Genomic DNA, 14,000 nt, shown 5'->3' on the forward strand with positions numbered 1-14,000 from the left:
AACACAGCATCCTACATCTAGAGTTCGTGGTCAACTTACAACACAGCATCCTACTCTACCGTTTGTAAACTTACAACACAGCATCCTACTCTAGCGCGTCGTGAACTTACAACACTGCATCCTACCCTACCGTTGTGTAAACTGACAACACAGCATCCTACTCTAGAACTGTGTAAACTTAAAACAGCATCCTACTCTACCGTTGTGTAAACTTACAACACAGCATCCTACTATAGAACTGTGTAAACTTAAAACACAGCATCCTACTCTAGCGCGTGTGGTAAACTTATAACACAGCATCACTACTCTGAGCGCTGTGTAAACTTACAACACTGCATCCTACTCTAGCGCTGTGTAAACTTATAACACAGCAGCCTACTCTAGCGCTGTGTAAACTTAAAACACAGCATCCTACTCTAGAACTGTGTAAACTTAAAAACACAGCATCCTACTCTAGCTGTCAACCTGCATCCTACTCTAGCGCTGTGTAAACTTAAAACACAGCATCCTACTCTAGCGCTGTGTAAACTTAAAACACAGCATCCTACTCTAGAACTGTGTAAACTTAAAACACAGCATCCTACTCTAGCGCTGTGTAAACTTATAACACAGCATCCTACTCTAGCGCTGTGTAAACTTAAAACACAGCACCCTACTCTAGCGCTGTGTAAACTTAAAACACAGCATCCTACTCTAGCGCTGTGTAAACTTAAAACACAGCATCCTACTCTAGCGTCGTGTCAACTTACAACACAGCATCCTACTCTAGCGTCGTGTCAACTTACAACACAGCATCCTACTCTAGCGTCGTGTCAACTTACAACACAGCATCCTACTCTAGCGCTGTGTAAACTTACTACACAGCATCCTACTCTACCGTTGTGTAAACTTACAACACAGCATCCTACTCTAGCGTCGTGTCAACTTACAACACAGCATCCTACTCTAGCGTCTTGTCAACTTACAACACAGCATCCTACTCTAGCGTCGTGTCAACTTACAACACTGCATCCTACTCTAGCGCTGTGTAAACTTACAACACAGCATCCTACTCTAGCGCTGTGTAAACTTACAACACAGCATCCTATTCTAGCGTTGTGTCAACTTGCAACACAGCAAACTTTCCCTTCTGCTGTGAGTCTACGAACCGGCAACTCAATTCTTTGGGCTTTAAAACCCAAAAGACTACAAATACTAGAGAATATATCCTGCTGGTCTGGATTTGGCCGTGACCTGGGACAGACGGAACAAAAAGGGTTTCCCTCCCCCCCAACAGGTCACCTAATCTGAGCAAGACACAGATGTCAAGTGTGTTGTCAGCACCACTCGTGAGCCAGCCAGCCCGCCCCCCGACACTCAAACAATCAAGGACCCGACGTCTCTCTCTGGGGCACCCCACCTGTCACCCTCCTACGTCCGTGTACTGTACCCGCTGTACGCTGCTGTACTTGCTTCCCGTAGTCATGTACCCACTGAAACAGCCTGTACCCCACTGACAAGTCACTGTGGTTTAACTGAAGGGAAATACACAAACGCTGGTCTATACTCCACCATCTGCGGCGTCTGGGAGGAACCCTATCTCCCGTTGGGAGGGTAGCCAGAGAAGGGGGTGGGATTCCGTTACAAAACCTCTCCAAAAATCAGATGCACTAGGCATCGCAAGGGCTTCGATTACACCTCTCTCTCTCTCTCTCTCTCTCTCTCTCTCTCTCTCTCTCTCTCTCTCTCTCTCTCTCTGATCCAGAGGTGGGATCTTTCCATTAGACATCATAAATTGATTCGACCGCTCTTTTTCCTGTCTGTGTAACTCTCTCTCTCTCTCTCTCTCTCTCTCTCTCTCTCTCTCTCTCTCTCTCTCTCTCTCTCTCTCTCTTCCTGTGGCACAGAATCGGAATCTCTCCCAGTCTTTCCCATGCGCCGCCTTCACAACGGAAAACAAATAATATGGGAACACATGACTGTTCTAATTAATCACTTAACCATTTCTGAGCAAAGCAGATACACTCTGCAGCTCAACTGGAAAGTAATTACATTGCTCAAAAGGTCATAATGCAGACAAAGGCAGCGGGGCTGGTAAAACAACACAGGTAGTGGGGCTGGTAAAACAACACAGGCAGTGGGGCTGGTAAAACAACAGGCGGGGGCTGGTAAGACAACACAGGCAATGGGGCTGGTAAAACAACACAGGCAGTGGGGCTGGTAAAACAACACAGGCAGTGGGGCTGGTAAAACAACAGGCGGGGGCTGGTAAGACAACACAGGCAATGGGGCTGGTAAAACAACACAGGCAGTGGGGCTAGTAAAACAACACAGGTAGTGGGGTGGTAAAACAACACAGGGAGTGGGGCTGGAAAACAACACAAGGAATTGTTAATAAAATCACAGGGAGTGGGCTTGGTAAAACAACGCAGGGAGTTGTTATCAACACAGGGAGTGGGACTGGTAAAACAATACAGGGAGTGGGGCTGGTAAAACAACGTAGAGAAGGGACATATACAAAACAGGGAGTGGGCTGGTAAAAACAACACAGGGGGTGGGGCTGGTAAAAACAACACAGGGGGTGGGGCTGGTAAAACAACACATGGGTGGGGCTGGTAAAACAACACAGGGAGTGGGGCTGGTAAAACAACACAGGGGGTGGGGCTGGTAAAACAACACAGGGAGTGGGGCTGGTAAAACAACACAGGGGGTGGGGCTGGTAAAACAACACTGGCAGTGGGGCTGGTAAAAACAACACAGGGGGTGGGGCTGGTAAAACAACACGTGGAGTGGGGCTGGTAAAACAACGTAGAGAGGGACATATACAAAACAGGGAGTGGGCTGGTAAAAACAACACAGGGAGCGGGGCTGGTAAAAACAACACAGGGGGTGGGGCTGGTAAAACAACACAGGGAGTGGGGCTGGTAAAACAACGTAGAGGGGACATATACAAAACAGGGAGTGGGCTGATAAAAACAACACAGGGGGTGGGGCTGGTAAAACAACACAGGGAGTGGGGCTGGTAAAACAACGTAGAGAGGGGACATATACAAAACAGGGAGTGGGCTGGTACAAACAACACAGGGGGTGGCCCAGCAACACAACACGGGATGTGACGACAACACAGGTAGTGGGGACACTACACTATATAGAAATGAAGACAATTAAAACACAAACAAACACAGGGAGTAGGCCAGTAACACAATATGGCACCATAACGCAGGAAATTGGAGCAAATAACACAGCACTGACGGGTGCAAGCAAAACACAGGAAGTGGGGAAGAAAGCCATAAGAAGGAAGGACAACACAAAAACAGGGAGTGGGGGGAAACGACACTATACATAAATAATAACTCGTAATTGGTTATTACCGAAACACAACACAGGGAGTGGGAATACTAAACACAGGAAGTGGAATAACAGCAACACAATGAACCAAAACAAAACAAGACGTGGAGATAAGAACACAACACAGCACAGGGAGTGGGAGCAACCACACAAGGAGTGGCACGACGCAACACCACACCACAGTCCTGGGTGGCACAAGGCGATACAACAGGCAGTGGTACATCTGTACACAAGGAGTGGGACGAAAATGCAACACAGGTTGTGGGGGGGTAAATCAGAACACGGCAGGGCGACACAACACAGCCAAGGAGGAAGACACTAGAACTGGCACAACACAGGGATTGGAAGGAGCACACAGGAACACAGGGAAGAGCAGGAGCACACAACTACACAGGGAGTGGAAGGAGCACACGACAACACAGGGAGTGGGAGGAGCACACAAGAACACAGGGAGTGGAAGGAGCACACAACACAGGGAATGGTAGGAGCACACAGCAACACAGGGAGTGGGAGGAGCACACAAGAACACAGGGAAGAGTAGGAGCACACAAGAACACAGGGAGTGGAAGGAGCACACAACACAGGGAGTGGTAGGTGCACACAAGAACACAGGGAGTGGAAGGAGCACACAACAACACAGGGAGTGGGAGGAGCACACAACAACACAGGGAGTGGGAGGAGCACACAACACAGGGAATGGTAGGAGCACACAGCAACACAGGGAGTGGGAGGAGCACACACAACACAGGGAGTGGGAGTAGCACACAGCAACACAGGGAGTGGCATAAGAAGAAGGGGAGTCTGGGGGAGGAACGCAACAGAGGAAATAGCGGAGCAGCCAGCCATCACCCCTGGTTAAGGCCAATTAAACATACAAGATGTAATTACGTCTGGTGGAGAGAGAGAGAGAGAGAGAGAGAGAGAGAGAGAGAGAGAGAGAGAGAGAGAGAGAGAGAGAGAGAGAGAGAGAGAGAGGAGTGAGGGGAGAGAGAAAAAAACTATGTTATTCAACTGAGCCTTAGTCACTGAATGTCAAGGGAGTGGGACTCCAAGCTAGTGAGAAGCAGTCTGAGGGGGGCTGGGATAGACTGGGATAAGGGGGATGATATATATATATATATATATATATATATATATATATATATATATATATATATATATATAAGATATAGACCGTGACGTCTTTAAGTCGTTCTGAGACACAGGCATTTTGGGATAATGAGACTTACGGTATATAAAGGCAAGAGCGGTGTGGGATAGGGTGAAATCATTAGTTATCATTATCATTATCATCATCATTATTATTACTAGGGGCCTTCTATGCTAGGCCTGCCGACGCCACCATATCGCCTGCGACGCAAACTCAGGCCGCTTCGCCACCACCAATAAATGTTATAGAAGGGTTAAGGTTATGTGTAACAGTAAGATATAAGAACTCTTAGTATTCCCATTTTACCCTCACAAAAACTCTTACTACGATCCCGTACAGACGTACTGTATCTCTGCTGTTTATGAGTCCTAAACACAACTGTTGAGAGAGACAAGGAAAGTGGGTGGTTTGGTGAGTAAAGAAGAGGTGGAGAAAGCCTTACTTCGAATGAAGTGTGGCAAGGCGGCTGGAGTGGATGGTACAGCAGCGATGTAGACATTTGACAACCAACATAATTTTTTTTTCTCCCAAACACTCACACACTGCCAGTGACTAGCGTCCATTATCTTATCACATCATACATCCACCAGATCCCGTTCACGGGAATTCAGCAGCTACCAGGATGCACTATACGGAAGAACAAGGGACATGGTGGACTCCGTGGGCTGTGAGTACTTCCTCAGTAAGACTGTACTCCTCTCCGCACGATGACGATGATACAACCTTGCCAATGTTGGCTCTTCACACGCCGAGTAACCTCCCTGCAGGTGGAATTCGGTAACACCTATTCTGATTATTCATCGGTAAAGGCTCCCTCCTCCAATGTGTTCCTGCAGCTTCAAGACTGCGGTACAATCAGAACACGGCAAGGCGACACAACACAGGTAGGGAGGAAGACACCAGAACTGGCACAACACAGGGAGTGGGAGGACTTTTCACTCATGACATAATCACACGCAGACAGAATCCGGTATCACTAAGCGATATAAAGATACACGTGTATGCGTATGTGAGTAGAAAATATTGGAGTACGTACAAACTGATAGGCGTGGAAAAGAGAGACTTGGAAGTGCATGTACTGAGAGGACAGCTGGTGGGATGTCTGATCATTACCTTGTGGAGGCGAGGATGAGATTTGTAGAGGTTTTTAGGATAAGAGAAAACATCATGGATGAGAAGAGTTTGGTGACAGTAAGTGGGCCTGGAAAAGAAACCTGTGTGAAGATTTCAAGAGAGATTAAGTGCAGGAAGGTAAAAGGTAAGAGAAAACGAAGCTAGGGGAGTGGGTGAGGAATAGGGGGGATATTTAGGTATGCAGTGCTGGCATGGGCGAGAGATGCGTTTGGCATATGTAAGGTGGGAAGTAGAGCGGATTAGAAAGGATAGGGAGTGGTGGGATAACGAAGCAAAGATCTTATTGAAAGAGGAGAGGTATATGAGCGATACTTACAAGGAAGGAGTGCTGATGGTCAGGAGGGATATCAGAAGCGGCAGGAGGTCAAGAAGAAGATACTGGGGATGAATCAGAAGGCAAAAGAGAGTAAGGGGTTGCGACAATCACTAAATCTCCGGGAGAATTAGAAATGTTTTGGAAGGACGTGAATGGTGTGCGACAAACAAGAGAACCAATGGGAACATCGGTGACGGGGGCAGGTAGAGCAGTGGTGTAACAAATGTATATACACCACTGGTCGCATTCAAACTCTGGGCAGGGCGCCTGGCGGCTACCTCAGCCACAGGAAGGTAGCGGTTCCCCTACCACAGCCACCACCTGTAGTGAATCATGAACCACGGCTGGAAACTGCACCGGTACTCAGGCTTGTACAACATACACTCAGGGTAAGTACTGTGTGGAGGCTGGCAAGACATGCACTCAGGGTAAGTACTGTGTGTAGGGTTGCAAGACATGCACTCAAGGGAAGTACCAAGTGGAAGGCGTGTGTAAGGCATGGACTCTCGGTAATTATGTGCTAAAGAGGTGTTAAGACAAGCACTATGGGTTAACACTTTGTTAATGGCTGGTAAGACGAGCACTGATGATTAACATTTTCTAAAGGTCTGTCCCAGCCTCTGAACCATTACCTAGATACAACCACTCTGGCTCAACCCCCACACTGCACTAACACAAGCAAAGTTAACATTGTCTCATGACTAGTTAATACAAGAGCTCACAGTTAACCTCCCTTAATGGACTGTACTACAAGTACTCACGTAATGGCTTGCCCACACAAGCACTCAAAGTTAACATTCCTTAATAGCCTTCCATACAAGCACTCAAAGTTAACATTCCTTAAAGTCTTGTTAATACATTCACTCAAAATTAACATTCTTCACCGGCTACCTCAATACACGCACTCAGAATTAACATTCCTCAATGGTTTGCTCAATAAGGCACTTAACGCCAACACTCCCCGAGTGTTTCTTATCACTTACACTCAATGGTTAACTCTCTTTGTAAAGGCTTAGTACATGGAGCCCTCTGGGTTAACATTACGAAGGCCAGTGTGGACGGGGTGAGGCCTGCTGGTTACGTGGCCCGTCATGGAGACCGTAATACAAAAAAGAAAAAAAAAATCACCTTTATGGTGGTGGTTAGGGGGAGTGAGGTGGATGGGTGGGGATGGGGTGTTAGGTGGAGGCGTCATGCGTAGAATTAATGCGCCGAAGTTACTCTGGCGTGGAGTAAGCTCCTCCTATGAGCGCACACAACAGCACACACGGTACCGATAAACTTTATACTAACGCATATAATAGCAGTGTACGCCAAATCTGGCGTACACTCCTACGACACGCATAATTCTGATGCATATGACAGCAGCGCACAGGATACCACTCCAACATACTAGCGCTTACTCTAACAGCTTTCGACACACTGGGATACATCATTGTGGCGCATACTATACCAGCGTACAACACCGTACTGTTGTGAACCGTACGCCGAGGCCCCGACGGACCCAATACCTGGGTTCACTTCAACACGTGCAGGTGTTGTTGGCGTGTACACATTCCTGGCGCACACTCATACTACGGCACGGAAATGATGCGCTCGACCCAGTTACACCTCCATTAAACTCTACTGATGCGCTAAATACTAGAACGTAGTCTTACCTTCCTTGTTATTATTTACCAACATCGTCCGTGGTCGCTGGCAAGGGCAAGACAGTGCTCCACTCACGGCAAACCTGATACGAGAGGAAAAAGGAACATTATGAGTGAGAAACAAAGAACTGTTCACTACAGCAGTGACCCTGATGGGAAGAGATATGTCATTCACATTTGTAAATCATAAAAATCTGTTGTATTTGTTATGGCAATACTTATGGTCAAACTCTCTGTGACATAACTACTTTTTTTCTTTAAGAAATTTGTATTTTCAGATTTCTGTGCCTTTAGGATTTTGTCCGTACTGTTACCATAATTTTTTTTGTATGTATATAAATTAGTGAGCGAAGAAAGGTTGACAAAGAGGATATGTGCGTAAGAAATGAAAGGAACAAGGAAAATGGAGGATGGAGCGAAGAATATTTTGAGCGATCGGGGCCTGAACATGGAAGAGGGTGAGAGGTGTGCACGGGAGAGAGAAAATTGGAACGATGTGGTACACTGGGGTCGACCTTGTTTTCAATGGACTGAATCAAGGCATGTGAAGCGTCTGGCGTACACCATGGAAAGGTCTGTGGGGCCTGGATGTGGATAGGGAGCTGTGGTTTCAGTGCATTATACATGAGAGTAAGAAACTGAGTGTGAAGGAATGTGGCCTTTCTTCGTCTGTTCCTGACTAAACGGAGGAAAAGACGATCAACTACGAAAAAAAAAAACCACTATGCATATACATAAAACTTCGTAGCGTTTCAGAAAACAGCTACATACCAGAACAGCTGTTACAAGCTATGCTTATCTGGAGGCCACATCCGACCAAGACCCCGGATTCCCTCTATGTTTGTTACAGTGTACCCATCAGCAGTCTGGTGCGTTGCTGGTCCCTTCCCTCACACAACCCCCCACCCAACACCACATCATGGCATCGTATCTCCCAGACACTGCACCGAAACCCTGATTCTCCTGTGGCCGTGTTCTGAGGATTCTGAAATAATGATGCTTTCAGCTCTGTATCCACTACTGTCATGTCTCCGACAGCCATATATATATTACGTTGGAGGCTCCAGTCACGGAGAAAAGTCCACATCAAGGTAGGGCCTTGAAATACAGAGAGGATTATGAAAGAGAAAACGAAGAGATAAGAGAAAGTGTTTAAAAATTTTGGAGGAAGTGAAAAACTTGTCTTTTAAAATGTGCCAGGTCATAGTTAATGGGAAAGACATAAGAAGGTAGAGAGTCCTAATGCTCTGAGGTGTAAGGATAAATACAGTTATCAAAACGGCCTAACCTCGAGTTCCCAATATATATACACAAAACTTGGGAAGTGAGGCTCGCCCCTTGTATCAACAATGGCGCTACTAATGAGCTACTGTCAGAAATGTATTACTACTTAAGCAACCTTCCCTTCCCTTCTTGTTTCATCCGTATCCTACATTACGCTTCCCATTTACTCTTTCAACCTATATATATATATATATATATATATATATATATATATATATATATATATATATATATATCATACTTTGTCGCTGTCTCCCGCGTTAGCGAGTTAGCGCAAGGAAACGGACGAAAGAAATGGCCCAACCCACCCACATACACATGTATGTACATACACGTCCACACACGCACATATACATACCTATACATCTCAACGTATACATATATATACGCACACAGACATATACATATATACACATGTACATAATTCATACTGACTGCCCTCATTCATTCCCGTTGCCACCCCGCCATACATGAAATGACAACCCCCTCCCCCGTACGCGCGCGAGGTAGAGCTAAGAAAAGACAACAAAGGCCACATTCGTTCACATTCAGTCTCTAGCTGTCATGTATAATGCACCGAAACCATGGCTCCCTTTCCACATCCAGGCCCCACAAAACTTTCAATGGTTTACCCCAGACGCTTCACATGCCCTGGTTCAATCCATTGACAGCACGTCGACCCCGGTATACCACATCGTTCCAATTCACTCTATTCCTTGCACGCCTTTCACCCTCCTGCACGTTCAGGCCCCAATCGCTCAAAATCTTTTTCACTCCATCCTTCCACCTCCAATTTGGTCTCCCACTTCTTCTCGTTCCTTCCACCTCTGACACATATATCCTCTTTGTCAATCTTTCCTCACTCATTCTCTCCATTTCAATACACCCTCTTCTGGTCTCTCAACCACACTCTTTTTATTACCACACATCTCTGTTACCCTTTCATTACTTACTCGACCAAACCACCTCACACCACATGTCCTCAAATATCCCATTTGTAACACATCCACCCTCTCCGCACAACCCTATCTATAGCCCACGCCTCGCAACCATATAATATTGTTGGAAGCACTATATATATATATATATATATATATATATATATATATATATATATATATATATATATATATATATATATATATATATATATATATATGTGGGAGAAGTATAAAAGAAAGAGACAGGAGGTCAAGAGAAAGGTGCAAGAGGTGAAAAAAAGGGCAAATGAGAGTTGGGGTGAGAGACTATCAGTAAATTTTAGGGAGAATAAAAAGATGTTCTGGAAGGAGGTAAATAGGGTGCGTAAGACAAGGGAGCAAATGGGAACTTCAGTGAAGGGCGTAAATGGGGAGGTGAAAACAAGTAGCGGTGATGTGAGAAGGAGATGGAATGAGTATTTTGAAGGTTTGTTGAATGTGTCTGATGACAGAGTGGCAGATATAGGGTGTTTTGGTCGAGGTGGTGTGCAAAGTGAGAGGGTTAGGGAAAATGATTTGGTAAACAGAGAAGAGGTAGTAAAAGCTTTGCGGAAGATGAAAGCCGGCAAGGCAGCAGGTTTGGATGGTATTGCAGTGGAATTTATTAAGAAAGGGGGTGACTGTATTGTTGACTGGTTGGTAAGGTTATTTAATGTATGTATGACTCATGGTGAGGTGCCTGAGGATTGGCGGAATGCGTGCATAGTGCCATTGTACAAAGGCAAAGGGGATAAGAGTGAGTGCTCAAATTACAGAGGTATAAGTTTGTTGAGTATTCCTGGTAAATTATATGGGAGGGTATTGATTGAGAGGGTGAAGGCATGTACAGAGCATCAGATTGGGGAAGAGCAGTGCGGTTTCAGAAGTGGTAGAGGATGTGTGGATCAGGTGTTTGCTTAGAAGAATGTATGTGAGAAATACTTAGAATAGCAAATGGATTTGTATGTAGCATTTATGGATCTGGAGAAGGCATATGAGAGAGTTGATAGAGATGCTCTGTGGAAGGTATTAAGAATATATGGTGTGGGAGGCAAGTTGTTAGAAGCAGTGAAAAGTTTTTATCGAGGATGTAAGGCATGTGTACGTGTAGAAGAGAGGAAAGTGATTGGTTCCTCAGTGAATGTAGGTTGCGGCAGGGGTGTGTGATGTCTCCATGGTTGTTTAATTTGTTTATGGATGGGGTTGTAAGGGAGGTAAATGCAAGAGTCCTGGAAAGAGGGGCAAGTATGAAGTCTGTTGGGGATGAGAGAGCTTGGGAAGTGAGTCAGTTGTTGTTCGCTGATGATACAGCGCTGGTGGCTGATTCATGTGAGAAACTGCAGAAGCTGGTGACTGAGTTTGGTAAAGTGTGTAGAGAAGTAATTAATTTAAGCAAGGTCTTGCTTAGGGTTGGGGTAGTCAATTGGGAGTTGCAGTTTTGAATTGAAAAAATAGTAAGTATATTATTTATAGATATTGGGATATCTTACGTATGGAACCATGGACGCGATGCGGGTGGCGAAGGAAAGGACGAAAAATTTGGCCACCCCACTCATGTATTAAAAGTGTGAACGACGAATTATCTCGAAACCAAAATGGTATGTTTAGAATAGTATCAAAATTGTAGTGTGCATGATTAAGGATTATGTTCGCAGTGGCACGCGCATGAAATGAATGTTGAGGACATGTAGGCGTGAGGTGAGTCTAGAAAAGAAAAACCATTGTTCAATGCAGTTGTGAAGTAAATGTATGCTTGAAACAGATGGTCGTTTATGGAAATTTTCAATGTTACAGACGATAGCTGGATAGATCATTGACGGGACCGGTTACATCGTTCAATTCTATCTGAGCCTTCCCCTCTGACGTTATGATGTCGAAGAGCTTTTTAGCATCGATCACTCAATTTGGGTACCATATTTGTGTTCTGATTGAAAAATTTCTTTGTCATCTTTCCTGACCCATTCAATTTGAAAGGAGCGTCAAGAAATTACAATTGATTTGTGATTATACAGGTTGACTTCATTCTTATCGATCAAGACACGCATGACATGTCTAAAACCATTGGAAAGCATTCAACTCTGCATTCCTATTATGACGCTCGTAGACCGTGTATATGTGGGGGGGGAGTTGGCATTTATTTATATGTATCTTATACCTTCAAACGGTATATAAAAGTAAAAAAAAAAAAAAAAAAAAAAATAAAAATATATATATATATATATATATATATAATATATATATATATATATAATATATATATTTGATAGGAATAAATAATATTAGTATTCCCTGGGATGTGGAGAAAGATACTTCCACGATTCCGGCGTGTCGAGGAGGGCGACTGAAAGGGAGGGGCGGGGCTGGAAACCCCCTCTCGTTCTTTTTTTTTAAAGTTTTCCAAAAGAAGGAACAGAGAAGGGGGCCAGGTGAGGATTTCCCTCAGAGGCCTAGTCCTCTGTTTTTAACGCTACCTTGCTAACGCGGGAAATGGCAAAAGTTTGAAAGAAATATATAATATATATATATATTATATATATATATATATATATATTATATATAATTTAATTTTCTTGGTACTATGGTAGTATGATATCAGAATAACTCCCTTGTAAGAGAGAGGCGAGTTCACCTGACAGATCTCAGCTGTGATCTGACCCATTTTCGTGTGCGATCAGACACTTCACCTGATCACCTTGCTAACCACACTCTCTTATGATTCCAGTGACTGCGTACGATCATTTTTAAGGCGTCGCCTTCCGCGACATGACCTTCAGTAATATCAAACACTTTCTCAACTAAGTACCAATCCAAATCCCCCCCCCCCCATTTCTCTACTGTTCTATACTGATGCTTTGTGTGTGTGTGAGAGAGAGAGAGAGAGAGAGAGAGAGAGAGAGAGAGAGAGAGAGAGAGAGAGAGAGGGGGGGGGGGGGATTAGAAGTTAACGAACAGATCAACTCCGTCTATCATTTGTGACGGTGGCAGGCTGGCCTGACAAACCCTAATCTTGTAACATCTGTTGTAGTCGGTGACTAAGTAGGGTAACTGTATACCTACATGATACAATACTTCAGGAAAAATATCCTATGTATAAATAAATAGATAGATAGATAGATACAAGTAAATTTACAGTAATTAAATGCGGTGAAGACATTTTAAAGGCGCAGAACAAGGCATGTGTGGGAGAAAGGAAGAGAAAATGTTAAGTGGGTTCTGGTGAAGATTGGTCTGCGTCAAGGGTGTGTGATGTCACCGTCGTTGTTTCATTTGTTTGAGGACGGGGTGGTAAACACGTGTGTCTTAGAGGGGAAGGTCTACAGTATGCAGGAGGTAAGGGATACGGCAACGTGAGAAGTGAATCAGCTGCTGTTTTTAGATGACACGGCTGTGGTGGCAAACTCCAGACGGCTGGTGTAAAAGTCTGTTCGTGAGGGAGATGAAAAAGTGGAAAATAAATACGAACACAAGTAAGGTGATGAGAGGGGACAAGGGGACTTAAGTTTGACGAGGCAGGAAGTGAAGGAATTGGAGTCCCGCAGGAACTTGGGAGTGTGTTGTGTGTCAAAGGATGGAATCATGGAAGCTGGTGAATCATAGTGTGGGGAAGGGGACTAATGTCATGGGTACATTTATGAGTATTTGTGAGGCGTGCAGGGGATAGAATGAACTGGATCGATGTGGTATATGGGGGACGGAAGTGACTAGCTGTTCGTGGGCTGAACCACGGTATGTGGAGCGATCAAGGTCAACCGTGGAACAGTGTGCTGGGGCTTGGCTCTGGACAGTAGGATCTGGTTTTGATACATTATACATGACAGCTAGAATGTAGATGCATGCAAATGAAGTCTTTGTTCGTTTGTTCCTACCTTCCTACAGCGGGGAAAAACAGCTAGTTATAAAAAAAAATCACACACACACACACACACACACACACACATATATATATATATATATATATATATATATATATATATATATATATATATATATATATCCTGGGGATAAGGGGAGAAACAATACAAAGAGGGGCGGGAGCGGGGTGGGAAATCTTCCCCTCCTGTATTGCTTTACAAGAGATTGAACAGAAGAAAGAAAGGGAACAAGCGAAGAATTTTTCTCTCTCTCTAAGGCTGTCATACGTTCTTGGCGCTACCTCGCTCACACAGGAAATAACGCACTCG

At 44.6% G+C, this 14,000-nt stretch overlaps 1 protein-coding gene across 2 annotated transcripts in view; it reads right to left on the minus strand.

The window, feature by feature from the left end:
- Dus4 (Dihydrouridine synthase 4) overlaps positions 1-14,000 on the minus strand; it is a 333,705-nt gene that overhangs the window by 201,462 nt on the left and 118,243 nt on the right. For both annotated transcript variants that reach the window (XM_071663316.1, XM_071663320.1), the window contains exon 2: positions 7,586-7,659. The gene's annotated coding sequence lies outside the window, so the exon portion shown is untranslated. The remainder of the gene's footprint in view (positions 1-7,585; positions 7,660-14,000) is intronic.

This window comes from Panulirus ornatus, chromosome 7, assembly GCF_036320965.1.
Source record: "Panulirus ornatus isolate Po-2019 chromosome 7, ASM3632096v1, whole genome shotgun sequence".
Lineage (NCBI taxonomy): Eukaryota > Metazoa > Arthropoda > Malacostraca > Decapoda > Palinuridae > Panulirus > Panulirus ornatus.